General features: G+C 38.1%; 2 non-coding genes across 2 annotated transcripts; both read left to right on the top strand.

Annotated features, from left to right (window-relative positions):
* Positions 1 to 2,736: 2,736 nt before the first annotated feature.
* Positions 2,737 to 2,836, top strand: TRNAI-UAU (transfer RNA isoleucine (anticodon UAU)). The gene is made up of 2 exons: positions 2,737 to 2,774; positions 2,801 to 2,836. It is a non-coding gene; the product is annotated as a tRNA-Ile (tRNA).
* A 3,794-nt stretch (positions 2,837 to 6,630) lies between these two features.
* Positions 6,631 to 6,730, top strand: TRNAI-UAU (transfer RNA isoleucine (anticodon UAU)). The gene is made up of 2 exons: positions 6,631 to 6,668; positions 6,695 to 6,730. It is a non-coding gene; the product is annotated as a tRNA-Ile (tRNA).
* The last annotated feature ends 5,478 nt before the right edge of the window (positions 6,731 to 12,208 follow it).

Here is a 12,208-nt window from a genome sequence, read left to right as displayed (position 1 = left end):
AAACGTCCAGTGGTGATGCATTATTCAGGTAGAAGAATAGATGTCATTGACTTGCTTAAGACGGTTATATAATTCTACTATTTTGAGGGCGCTGTTAAGCAGACTGTTTGTTGGAGCGCCATCTTGTGATCGTTTACTGATTGGCAAATTGAAATTACGGATGATCTATGTTCATTTCAAGAATGATATTCAATAATTTTCGCGTACATTACATGTCATTCATTCATGCTATAAAACAATAACCCAATACACTTTATATAGATTATGTAACAGGTGAGATATTTATGAAAGTGCAAATCACATGATATTACGGATAACACAATAGGTAAATTTGTTCGATTATCGCCATTAAGTGCTGTATTTTAATTAGGGGTTAATGCCATTTGTTTTCCTGCTCTCTGATTGGGTTATTTTGAATAATATGCAGATTTCAAGGTGACATATGGTCTACCTTGTTGACTCAAGCCATTCTTAAATTCACAAAAATTACATCATTCGAGATGACGATGCACAATCCAAGAGGTAACTTAATGTATGCTGCAGATATTTACTCACACACACAGTATATGTATGCCAATCCACCGTATACCAGTAATTTCAACTCTCACAATAGATTGTCATGCATAGACCGACCGCCGTATAGCTTCGTAGCACTTATCGTCTTGGCTATAAGGTCATACGCGGAACAGAGGGCTACATTGAAAGATATCTACCGCTATATAGAGACAACTTTTCCGTATTATCGTGAGAAGAGCCCTTGCTGGAAGAAATCAATCCGCCATAACCTCTCTTTGAACAATTGCTTCATCAAGAGTCCTCATAGTATACATGACCTGACTCACGGTCATTTCTGGAGACTAGCAGAGGGTTGGAAAGAAATGTTTGCTGAAAGCGACTTCCGCCGCCGTCGTCGAGGATATAAGAAATCCAATAGCCACGAGTTTATAACAACTAACAGCCAAGCGAACGAGGATTATATTGCGCGATATAAACCTGAAAGCACGCCGTCGTCGGTGGAGTCATGCAAGAAAAAGACGCCAAATTACGTTTCCTCGATTACACATAGCGAGAGAACACAAGAAAGACATGTAAACGGAAATGAGTTTAGTGACTTTAGTATTGCCAAAATACTACGTTGTCAGTCGAAACGAAAAGCCGGACACTGTGATGTATCGGACAATAAAAGGATTAAACGTGTTGGACGTATTGTTAGTAATGTCACAAAAGACACTGCGCGTGACATTCCTGGCCAATCTTTCAATGCAAGTAGTCAGATATCTTCAATTCGAGTCATTTTGTATTACCCACCAGTTTCAAGAAAGTTTTAATAATAAACCGTGTTGTTAAATATCAGCTACGTATGAGTGTATTTGTTCTGTATATGTATTACTTTAAACTTATATTCGTACAATTATATATGAACCGTCAAATTTAAATAAAGAAAACTAATATTAAAATTCCACGATATTTCTGACGCAAGTTGTATTGAACAAAATGCGGTTATACTATTGAAAGTGCACTCAATTGTTTGTTTCATCTTTCCCAGTGGCACAATCGGTTAGCGCGCCGTACTTATATGGCAGTACTGCTCTGTTACTGAGTAATGCGGAGGTTGTGAGTTCGAGCCTCACCTGTGGAATGAGTATGTTTTGAATCCACGAATTGGAGAATAAAAGTGTTCCCACAACAAATATTTTCGACTAAAAACGGTCATATGCCCTGAAAGAATCGAACAGAGCTTGACATGTATGAATAATTTATTGGGCTTAAAAGAAAAACGTGTCAAATTTAGTTATAGCCATAACTTTTTTAGCGCGGAAGTTGCCAACAAATGTAAAAAAAAATCGTGAATTTCATAGATTCGAATAAAATAAAGCAAGCGATTGATAAGGATGATTATTAATATTTTCCCCGATGCTCTTCGAATTTTTAGGGGTTATCGTGAGAAGAGCCCTTGCTGGAAGAAATCAATCCGTCATAACCTCTCTTTGAACAATTGCTTCATCAAGAGTCCTCGTAGTATACATGACCTGACTCACGGTCATTTCTGGAGACTAGCAGAGGGTTTAAAAGAAATGTTTGCTGAAAGCGACTTCCGCCGCCGTCGTCGAGGATATAAGAAATCCAATAACCACGAGTTTATAACAACTAACAGCCAAGCGAACGAGGATTATATTGCGCGATATAAACCTGAAAGCACGCCGTCGTCGGTGGAGTCATGCAAGAAAAAGACGCCAAATTACGTTTCCTCGATTACACATAGCGAGAGAACACAAGAAAGACATGTAAACGGAAATGAGTTTAGTGACTTTAGTATTGCCAAAATACTACGTTGTCAGTCGAAACGAAAAGCCGGACACTGTGATGTATTGGATAATAAAAGGATTAAACGTGTTGGACGTATTGTTAGTAATGTCACAAAAGACACTGAGCGTGACATTCCTGGCCAATTTTTCAATGCAAGTAGTCAGATATCTTCAATTCGAGTTATTTTGTATTACCCACCAGTTTCAAGAAAGTTTTAATAATAAACCGTGCTGCTAAATATCAGCTACGTGTGAGTGTATTTGTTCTGTATATGTATTACTTTTAACTTATATTCGTACAATTATATATGAACCGTCAAATTTAAATAAAGAGAACTAATATTAAAATTCCACGAGATTTCTGACGCAAGTTGTATTGAACAAAATGCGGTTATACTATTGAAAGTGCACTCAATTGTTTGTTTCATCTTCCCCAGTGGCACAATCGGTTAGCGCGCCGTACTTATATGGCAGTACTGCTCTGTTACTGAGTAATGCGGAGGTTGTGAGTTCGAGCCTCACCTGGGGAATGAGTATGTTTTGAATCCACGAATTGGAGAATAATTGAATCGAAACATTTCCAAATCGCAAATTCCATTCGCGGTCCAATCTCCAGCATTTATTTTATCTAATTTAAATGACATCGATCGCCATTTTTATTGTCACAAAATTGCAAATACCTAGAATTTGAGTCAAACACCTGTTTAACCCGACTCAATTAAAATGGATAAATGGCATCACAGCTTGCGTATATATCTAACGATAATTGCATGCAATCCTGTGAAGTGCTGTTTTTTACTTATTTATTTACCCAGTGGTTACAAAGCCTGCTAAAAACGTCCAGTGGTGATGCATTATTCAAGTAGAATAATAGATGTCATTGACTTGCTTAAGACGGTTATATAATTTTACGATTTTGAGGGCGCTGATAAGCAGACTGTTTGTTGGAGCGCCATCTTGTGATCGTTTACTGATTGGCATATTGTAATCACGGATGATCTATGCTCATTTCATGAATGACATTCAATAATTTTCACGCACATTACATTTCATTTATGCATGCTATAAAACAATAACCCAATACACTTTATATAGATTATGTAACAGGTGAGGTATTTATGAAAGTGCGAAGCACATGTTATTACGGATATCACAATAGGTGAATTTGTTCGATTATCGCCAATAAGTGCTGATTGTAATTAGGGGTTAATGGCATTTGATTTCCTGCTCTCTGATTGGGTTATTTTGAATAATATGCAGATTTCAAGGTGACTTAAGTTCTACCTTGTTTACTCAAACCATTCTTAAATTCACAAAAAATACATCATTCGAGATGACGATCCACAATCCAAGAGGTAACGTAATGTATGCTGCAGATGTTTACTCACGCATACAGCATATGTATGCCAATCCACCGTATACCAGTAATTTCAACTCTCACAGTACATTGTTATGCGTAGACCGACCGCCGTATAGCTACGTAGCACTTATCGTCTTGGCTATAAGGTCAAACGCGGAACAGAGGGCTACATTGAAAGATATCTACCGCTATATAGAGACAACTTTGCCGTATTATCGGGTGAAGAGCCCTGGCTGGAAGAATTCAATCCGTCAAAACCTCTCTGTAAACAATTGCTTCATCAAGAGTCCTCGTAGTATACATGACCTGACTCACGGTCATTTCTGGAGACTAGCGGAGGGTTGGAAAGAAATGTTTTCTGAAAGCGACTTCCGCCGTCGTCGTCGAGGATATAAGAAATCCAATAACCACGAGTTTATAACAACGAACAGCCAAGCGAACGAGGATTATATTACCCGATATAAACCTGAAAGCACGTCGTCGTCGGTGGAGTCATGCAAGAAACATATGCCAAATTACGTTTCCTCGATTACACGTAGCGAGAGAACACAAGAAAGACATGTAAACGGAAAACAGTTTAGTGACTTTAGTATTGCCAAAATACTGAGCTGTCAGCCGAAACGAAAAGCCGGCCACTGTGATGTATCGGACAATAAAAGGATTAAACATGTTGGACGTATTGTTCGTAATGACACAAAAGACTCTGCGCGTGACATTCCTGGTCAATCGTTCAATGCAAGTAGTCAGATTTCTTCAAGTCGAGTCATTTTGTATTACCCACCAGTTTCAAGAAAGTTTTAATAATAAACCGTGCTGCTAAATATCAGCTACGTATGAGTGTATTTGTTCTGTATATGTATTACTTTAAACTTATATTCGTACAATTATATATGAACCGTCAAATTTAAAATAAAGAGAACTAATATTAAAATTCCACGACATTTCTGACGCAAGTTGTATTAAACAAAATGCGGTTATCCTATTGAAAGTGCACTCAATGGGTTGTTTCATCTTCCCCAGTGGCACAATCGGTTAGAGCGCACTACTTATATGGCAGTACTGCTCTGTTACTGAGTAATGCGTAATGCGAAGGTTGTGAGTTCGAGCCTCACCTGTGGAATGAGTATGTTTTGGATCCACGAATTGGAGAACAATTGAATCGAAACATTTCCAAATCGCAAATTCCATTCGCAATCCAATCTCCAGCATTTATTTCATCTAATTTAAATGACATCGATCGCCATTTTTATGGTCACAAAATTGCAAATACGTCGAATTTGAGTTAAACACCTGATTAACCCGATTCAATTAAAATGGATAAATGGCATCACAGCTGACGTATAAATCTAACGATAATTGCTTGCAATCCTGTGAAGTGCTGTTTTTTACTTATTTATTTACCCAGTGTTTACAAAGCCTGCTAAAAACGTCCAGTGGTGATGCATTATTCAGGTAGAAGAATGGATGTCACTGACTTGCTTAAGACGGTTATATAATTCTACGATTTTGAGGGCGCTGTTAAGCAGACTGTTTGTTGGAGCGCCATCTTGTAATCGTTTACTGATTGGCATATTGAAATCACGGATGATCTATGCTCATTTCATGAATGACATTCAATAATTTTCACGTACATTACATTTCATTTATGCATGCTATAAAACAATAACCCAATACACTTTATATAGATTATGTAACAGGTGAGGTATTTATGAAAGTGCGAAGCACATGTTATTTCGGATATCACAATAGGTGAATTTCTTCGGTTATCGCCAATAAGTGCTGAATTGTAATTAGGGGTTAATGGCATTTGATTTCCTGCTCTCTGATTGGGTTATTTTGAATAATATTCAGATTTCAAGGTGACTTAACGTCTACCTTGTTGACTCAAACCATTCTTAAATTCACAAAAAATACATCATTCGAGATGACGATGCACAATCCAAGAGGTAACGTAATGTATGCTGCAGATGTTTACTCACGCATACAGCATATGTATGCCAATCCACCTTATACCAGTAATTTCAACTCTCACAGTACATTGTCATGCGTAGACCGACCGCCGTATAGCTTCGTAGCACTTATCGTCTTGGCTATAAGGTCAAACGCGGAACAGAGGGCTACATTGAAAGATATCTACCGCTATATAGAGACACCTTTTCCGTATTATCGGGTGAAGAGCCCTGGCTGGAAGAATTCAATCCGTCAAAACCTCTCTGTAAAAAATTGCTTCATCAAGAGTCCTCGTAGTATACATGACCTGACTCACGGTCATTTCTGGAGACTAGCAGAGGGTTGGAAAGAAATGTTTGTTGAAAGCGACTTCCGCCGCCGTCGTCGAGGATATAAGAAATCCAATAACCACGAGTTTATAACAACTAACAGCCAAGCGAACGCGGATTATATTGCGCGATATAAACCTGAAAGCACGCCGTCGTCGGTGGAGTCATGCAAGAAAAAGACGCCAAATTACGTTTCCTCGATTACACATAGCGAGAGAACACAAGAAAGACATGTAAACGTAAATGAGTTTAGTGACTTTAGTATTGCCAAAATACTACGTTGTCAGTCGAAACGAAAAGCCGGCCACTGTGATGTATCGGACAATAAAAGGATTAAACGTGTTGGACGTATTGTTAGTAATGTCACAAAAGACACTGCGCGTGACATTCCTGGCCAATCTTTCAATGCAAGTAGTCAGATATCTTCAATTCGAGTCATTTTGTATTACCCACCAGTTTCAAGAAAGTTTTAATAATAAACCGTGCTGCTAAATATCAGCTACGTATGAGTGTATTTGTTCTGTATATGTATTACTTTTAACTTATATTCGAGCAATTATATATGAACCGTCAAATTCAAAATAAAGAGAACTAATATTAAAATTCCACGATATTTCTGACGCAAGTTGTATTGAACAAAATGCGGTTATACTATTGAAAGTGCACTCAATTGTTTGTTTCATCTTCCCCAGTGGCACAATCGGTTAGCGCGCCGTACTTATATGGCAGTACTGCTCTGTTACTGAGTAATGCGGAGGTTGTGAGTTCGAGCCTCACCTGGGGAATGAGTATGTTTTGAATCCACGAATTGGAGAATAATTGAATCGAAACATTTCCAAATCGCAAATTCCATTCGCGATCCAATCTCTAGCATTTAGTTTCATCTAATTTAAATGACATCGATCGCCATTTATATGGTCGCAAAATTGCAAATACGTCGAATTTGAGTTAAACACCTGCTTAACCCGACTCAATTAAAATGGATAAATGGCATCACAGCTGACGTATAAATCTAACGATAATTGCTTGCAATCCTGTGAAGTGCTGTTTTTTACTTATTTATTTACCCAGTGTTTACAAAGCCTGCTAAAAACGTCCAGTGGTGATGCATTATTCAGGTAGAAGAATAGATGTCATTGACTTGCTTAAGACGGTTATATAATTCTACTATTTTGAGGGCGCTGTTAAGCAGACTGTTTGTTGGAGCGCCATCTTGTGATCGTTTACTGATTGGCAAATTGAAATTACGGATGATCTATGTTCATTTCAAGAATGATATTCAATAATTTTCGCGTACATTACATGTCATTCATCCATGCTATAAAACAATAACCCAATACACTTTATATAGATTATGTAACAGGTGAGATATTTATGAAAGTGCAAATCACATGATATTACGGATAACACAATAGGTAAATTTGTTCGATTATCGCCATTAAGTGCTGTATTTTAATTAGGGGTTAATGCCATTTGTTTTCCTGCTCTCTGATTGGGTTATTTTGAATAATATGCAGATTTCAAGGGGACATATGGTCTACCTTGTTGACTCAAGCCATTCTTAAATTCACAAAAATTACATCATTCGAGATGACGATGCACAATCCAAGAGGTAACTTAATGTATGCTGCAGATATTTACTCACGCACACAGTATATGTATGCCAATCCACCGTATACCAGTAATTTCAACTCTCACAATAGATTGTCATGCTTAGACCGACCGCCGTATAGCTTCGTAGCACTTATCGTCTTGGCTATAAGGTCATACGCGGAACAGAGGGCTACATTGAAAGATATCTACCGCTATATAGAGACAACTTTTCCGTATTATCGTGAGAAGAGCCCTTGCTGGAAGAAATCAATCCGTCATAACCTCTCTTTGAACAATTGCTTCATCAAGAGTCCTCGTAGTATACATGACCTGACTCACGGTCATTTCTGGAGACTAGCAGAGGGTTGGAAAGAAATGTTTGCTGAAAGCGACTTCCGCCGCCGTCGTCGAGGATATAAGAAATCCAATAACCACGAGTTTATAACAACTAGCAGCCAAGCGAACGAGGATTATATTGCGCGATATAAACCTGAAAGCACGCCGTCGTCGGTGGAGTCATGCAAGAAAAAGACGCCAAATTACGTTTCCTCGATTACACATAGCGAGAGAACACAAGAAAGACATGTAAACGGAAATGAGTTTAGTGACTTTAGTATTGCCAAAATACTACGTTGTCAGTCGAAACGAAAAGCCGGCCACTGTGATATATCGGACAATAAAAGGATTGAACACATTGGACGTATTGTTCGTAATGACACGAAAGACACTGCGCGTGACATTCCTGGCCAATCTCTCAATGCAAGTAGTCAGATTTCTTCAAGTCGAGTCATTTTGTATTATCCACCAGTTTCAAGAAAGCTTTAATAATAAGCCGTGCTGCTAAATATCAGCTACGTATGAGTGTATTTGTTTTGTATATGTATTACTTTTAACTTATATTCGTACAATTATATATGAACCGTCAAATTTAAAATAAAGAGAACTAATATTAAAATTCCACGACATTTCTGACGCAAGTTGCATTAAACAAAATGCGGTTATCCTATTGAAAGTGCACTCAATTGGTTGTTTCATCTTCCCCAGTGGCACAATCGGTTAGCGCGCCGTACTTATATGGCAGTACTGCTCTGTTACTGAGTAATGCGAAGGTTGTGAGTTCGCGCATCACCTGTGGAATGAGTATGTTTTGGATCCACGAATTGGAGAATAATTGAATCGAAACATTTCCAAATCGCAAATTCCATTCGCAATCCAATCTCCAGCATTTATTTCATCTAATTTAAATGACATCGATCGCCATTTTTATGGTCACAAAATTGCAAATACGTCGAATTTGAGTTAAACACCTGATTAACCCGATTCAATTAAAATGGAAAAATGGCATCACAGCTGACGTATAAATCTAACGATAATTGCTTGCAATCCTGTGAAGTGCTGTTTTTTACTTATTTATTGACCCAGTGTTTACAAAGCCTGCTAAAAACGTCCAGTGGTGATGCATTATTCAGGTAGAAAAATAGATGTCATTGACTTGCTTAAGACGGTTATATAATTCTACGATTTTGAGGGCGCTGTTAAGCAGACTGTTTGTTGGAGCGCCATCTTGTGATCGTTTACTGATTGGCATATTGAAATCACGGATGATCTATGCTCATTTCATGAATGACATTCAATAATTTTCACGCACATTACATTTCATTTATGCATGCTATAAAACAATAACCCAATACACTTTATATAGATTATGTAACAGGTGAGATATTTATGAAAGTGCGAAGCACATGTTATTACGGATATCACAATAGGTGAATTTGTTCTATTATCGCCAATAAGTGCTGATTGTAATTAGGGGTTAATGGCATTTGATTTCCTGCTCTCTGATTGGGTTATTTTGAATAATATGCAGATTTCAAGGTAACTTAACGTCTACCTTGTTGACTCAAACCATTGTTAAATTCACAAAAAATACATCATTCGAGATGACGATGCACAATCCAAGAGGTAACGTAATGTATGTTGCAGATGTTTACTCACGCATACAGCATATGTATGCCAATCCACCGTATACCAGTAATTTCAACTCTCACAGTACATTGTCATGCATAGACCGACCGCCGTATAGCTTCGTAGCACTTATCGTCTTGGCTATAAGGTCAAACGCGGAACAGAGGGCTACATTGAAAGATATCTACCGCTATATAGAGACAAATTTTCCGTATTATCGGGTGAAGAGCCCTGGCTGGAAGAATTCAATCCGTCAAAACCTCTCTTTAAACAATTGCTTCATCAGGAGTCCTCGTAGTATACATGACCTGACTCACGGTCATTTCTGAAGACTAGCAGAGGGTTGGAAAGAAATGTTTTCTGAAAGCGACTTCCGCCGCCGTCGTCGAGGATATAATAAATCCAATAACCACGAGTTTATAACAACGAACAGCCAAGCGAACGAGGATTATATTGTTCGATATAAACCTGAAAGCACGTCGTCGTCGGTGGAGTCATGCAACAAACATACTAGTACGCAAATTACGTTTCCTCGATTACACGTAGCGAGAGAACACAAGAAAAACATGTAAACGGAAAACAGTTTAGTGACTTTAGTATTGCCAAAATACTACGCTGTCAGTCGAAACGAAAAGCCGGCCACTGTGATGTATCGGACAATAAAAGGATTAAACATGTTGGACATATTGTTCGTAATGACACAAAAGACTCTGCGCGTGACATTCCTGGCCAATCTTTCAATGCAAGTAGTCAGATATCTTCAATTCGACTCATTTTGTATTACCCACCAGTTTCAAGAAAGCTTTAATAATAAACCGTGCTGCTAAATATCAGCTACGTATGAGTGTATTTATTCTGTATATGTATTACTTTTAACTTATATTCGAGCAATTATATATGAACCGTCAAATTCAAAATAAAGAGAACTAATATTAAAATTCCACGATATTTCTGACGCAAGTTGTATTGAACAAAATGCGGTTATCCTATTGAAAGTGCACTCAATGGGTTGTTTTATCTTCCCCAGTGGCACAATCGGTTAGAATGCCCTACTTATATGGCAGTACTGCTCTGTTACTGAGTAATGCGGAGGTTGTGAGTTCGAGCCTCACCTGTGGAATGAGTATGTTTTGAATCCACGAATTGGAGAGTAATTGAATCGACACATTTCCAAATCGCAAATTCCATTCGCGATCCATTCTCCATCATTTATTTCATCTAATTTAAATGACATCGATCGCCATTTTTATTGTCACAATATTGCAAATACCTCGAATTTGAGTCAAACACCTGTTTAACCCGACTCAATTAAAATGGATAAATGGCATCACAGCTTGCGTATATATCTAACAATAATTGCATGCAATCCTGTGAAGTGCTGTTTTTTACTTATTTATTTACCCAGTGTTTACAAAGCCTGCTAAAAACGTCCAGTGGTGATGCATTATTCAGGTAGAAAAATAGATGTCATTGACTTGCTTAAGACGGTTATGTAATTCTACTATTTTGAGGGCGCTGTTAAGCAGACTGTTTGTTGGAGCGCCATCTTGTGATCGTTTACTGATTGGCATATTGAAATCACGGATGATCTATGCTCATTTCATGAATGACATTCAATAATTTTCACGTACATTACATTTCATTTATGCATGCTATAAAACAATAACCCAATACACATAATATAGAATATGTAACAGGTGAGGTATTTATGAAAGTGCGAAGCACATGTTATTACGGATATCACAATAGGTGAATTTGTTCGATTATCGCCAATAAGTGCTGATTGTAATTAGGGGTTAATGGCATTTGATTTCCTGCTCTCTGATTGGGTTATTTTGAATAATATGCAGATTTCAAGGTGACTTAAGTTCTACCTTGTTGACTCAAACCATTCTTAAATTCACAAAAAATACCTCATTCGAGATGACGATGCACAATCCAAGAGGTAACGTAGTGTATGCTGCAGATGTTTACTCACGCATACAGCATATGTATGCCAATCCACCGTATACCAGTAATTTCAACTCTCACAGTACATTGTCATGCGTAGACCGACCGCCGTATAGCTTCGTAGCACTTATCGTTTTGGCTATAAGGTCAAACGCGGAACAGAGGGCTACATTGAAAGATATCTACCGCTATATAGAGACAACTTTTTCGTATGATCGGGTGAAGAACCTGGCTGGAAGAATTCAAACCGTCAAAACCTCTCTTAAAACAATTGCTTCATCAAGAGTCCTAGTAGTATACATGACCTGACTCACGGTCATTTCTGGAGACTAGCAGAGGGTTGGAAAGAAATGTTTTCTGAAAGCGACTTCCGCCGCCGTCGTCGAGGATATAAGAAATCCAATAACCACTAGTTTATAACAACGAACAGCCAAGCGAACGAGGATTATATTGTTCGATATAAACCTGAAAGCACGTCGTCGTCGATGGAGTCATGCAAGAAACATACGCCAAATTACGTTTCCTCGATTACACGTAGCGAGAGAACACAAGAAAGACATGTAAACGGAAAACAGTTCAGTGACTTTAGTATTGCCAAAATACAATGCTGTCAGTCGAAACGAAAAGCCGGCCTCTGTGATGTATCGGACAATAAAAGGATTAAACATGTTGGACGTATTGTTTGTAATGACACAAAAGACACTGGGCGCGACATTCCTGGCCAATCTTTCAATGCAAGTAGTCAGATATCTTCA

The sequence above is a fragment of the Saccoglossus kowalevskii genome, chromosome 4 (assembly GCF_978046115.1).
Source record: "Saccoglossus kowalevskii chromosome 4, keSacKowa6.1, whole genome shotgun sequence".
Classification (NCBI taxonomy): Eukaryota; Metazoa; Hemichordata; class Enteropneusta; family Harrimaniidae; genus Saccoglossus; species Saccoglossus kowalevskii.
This window is presented reverse-complemented; position numbering and strand designations above follow the sequence as displayed.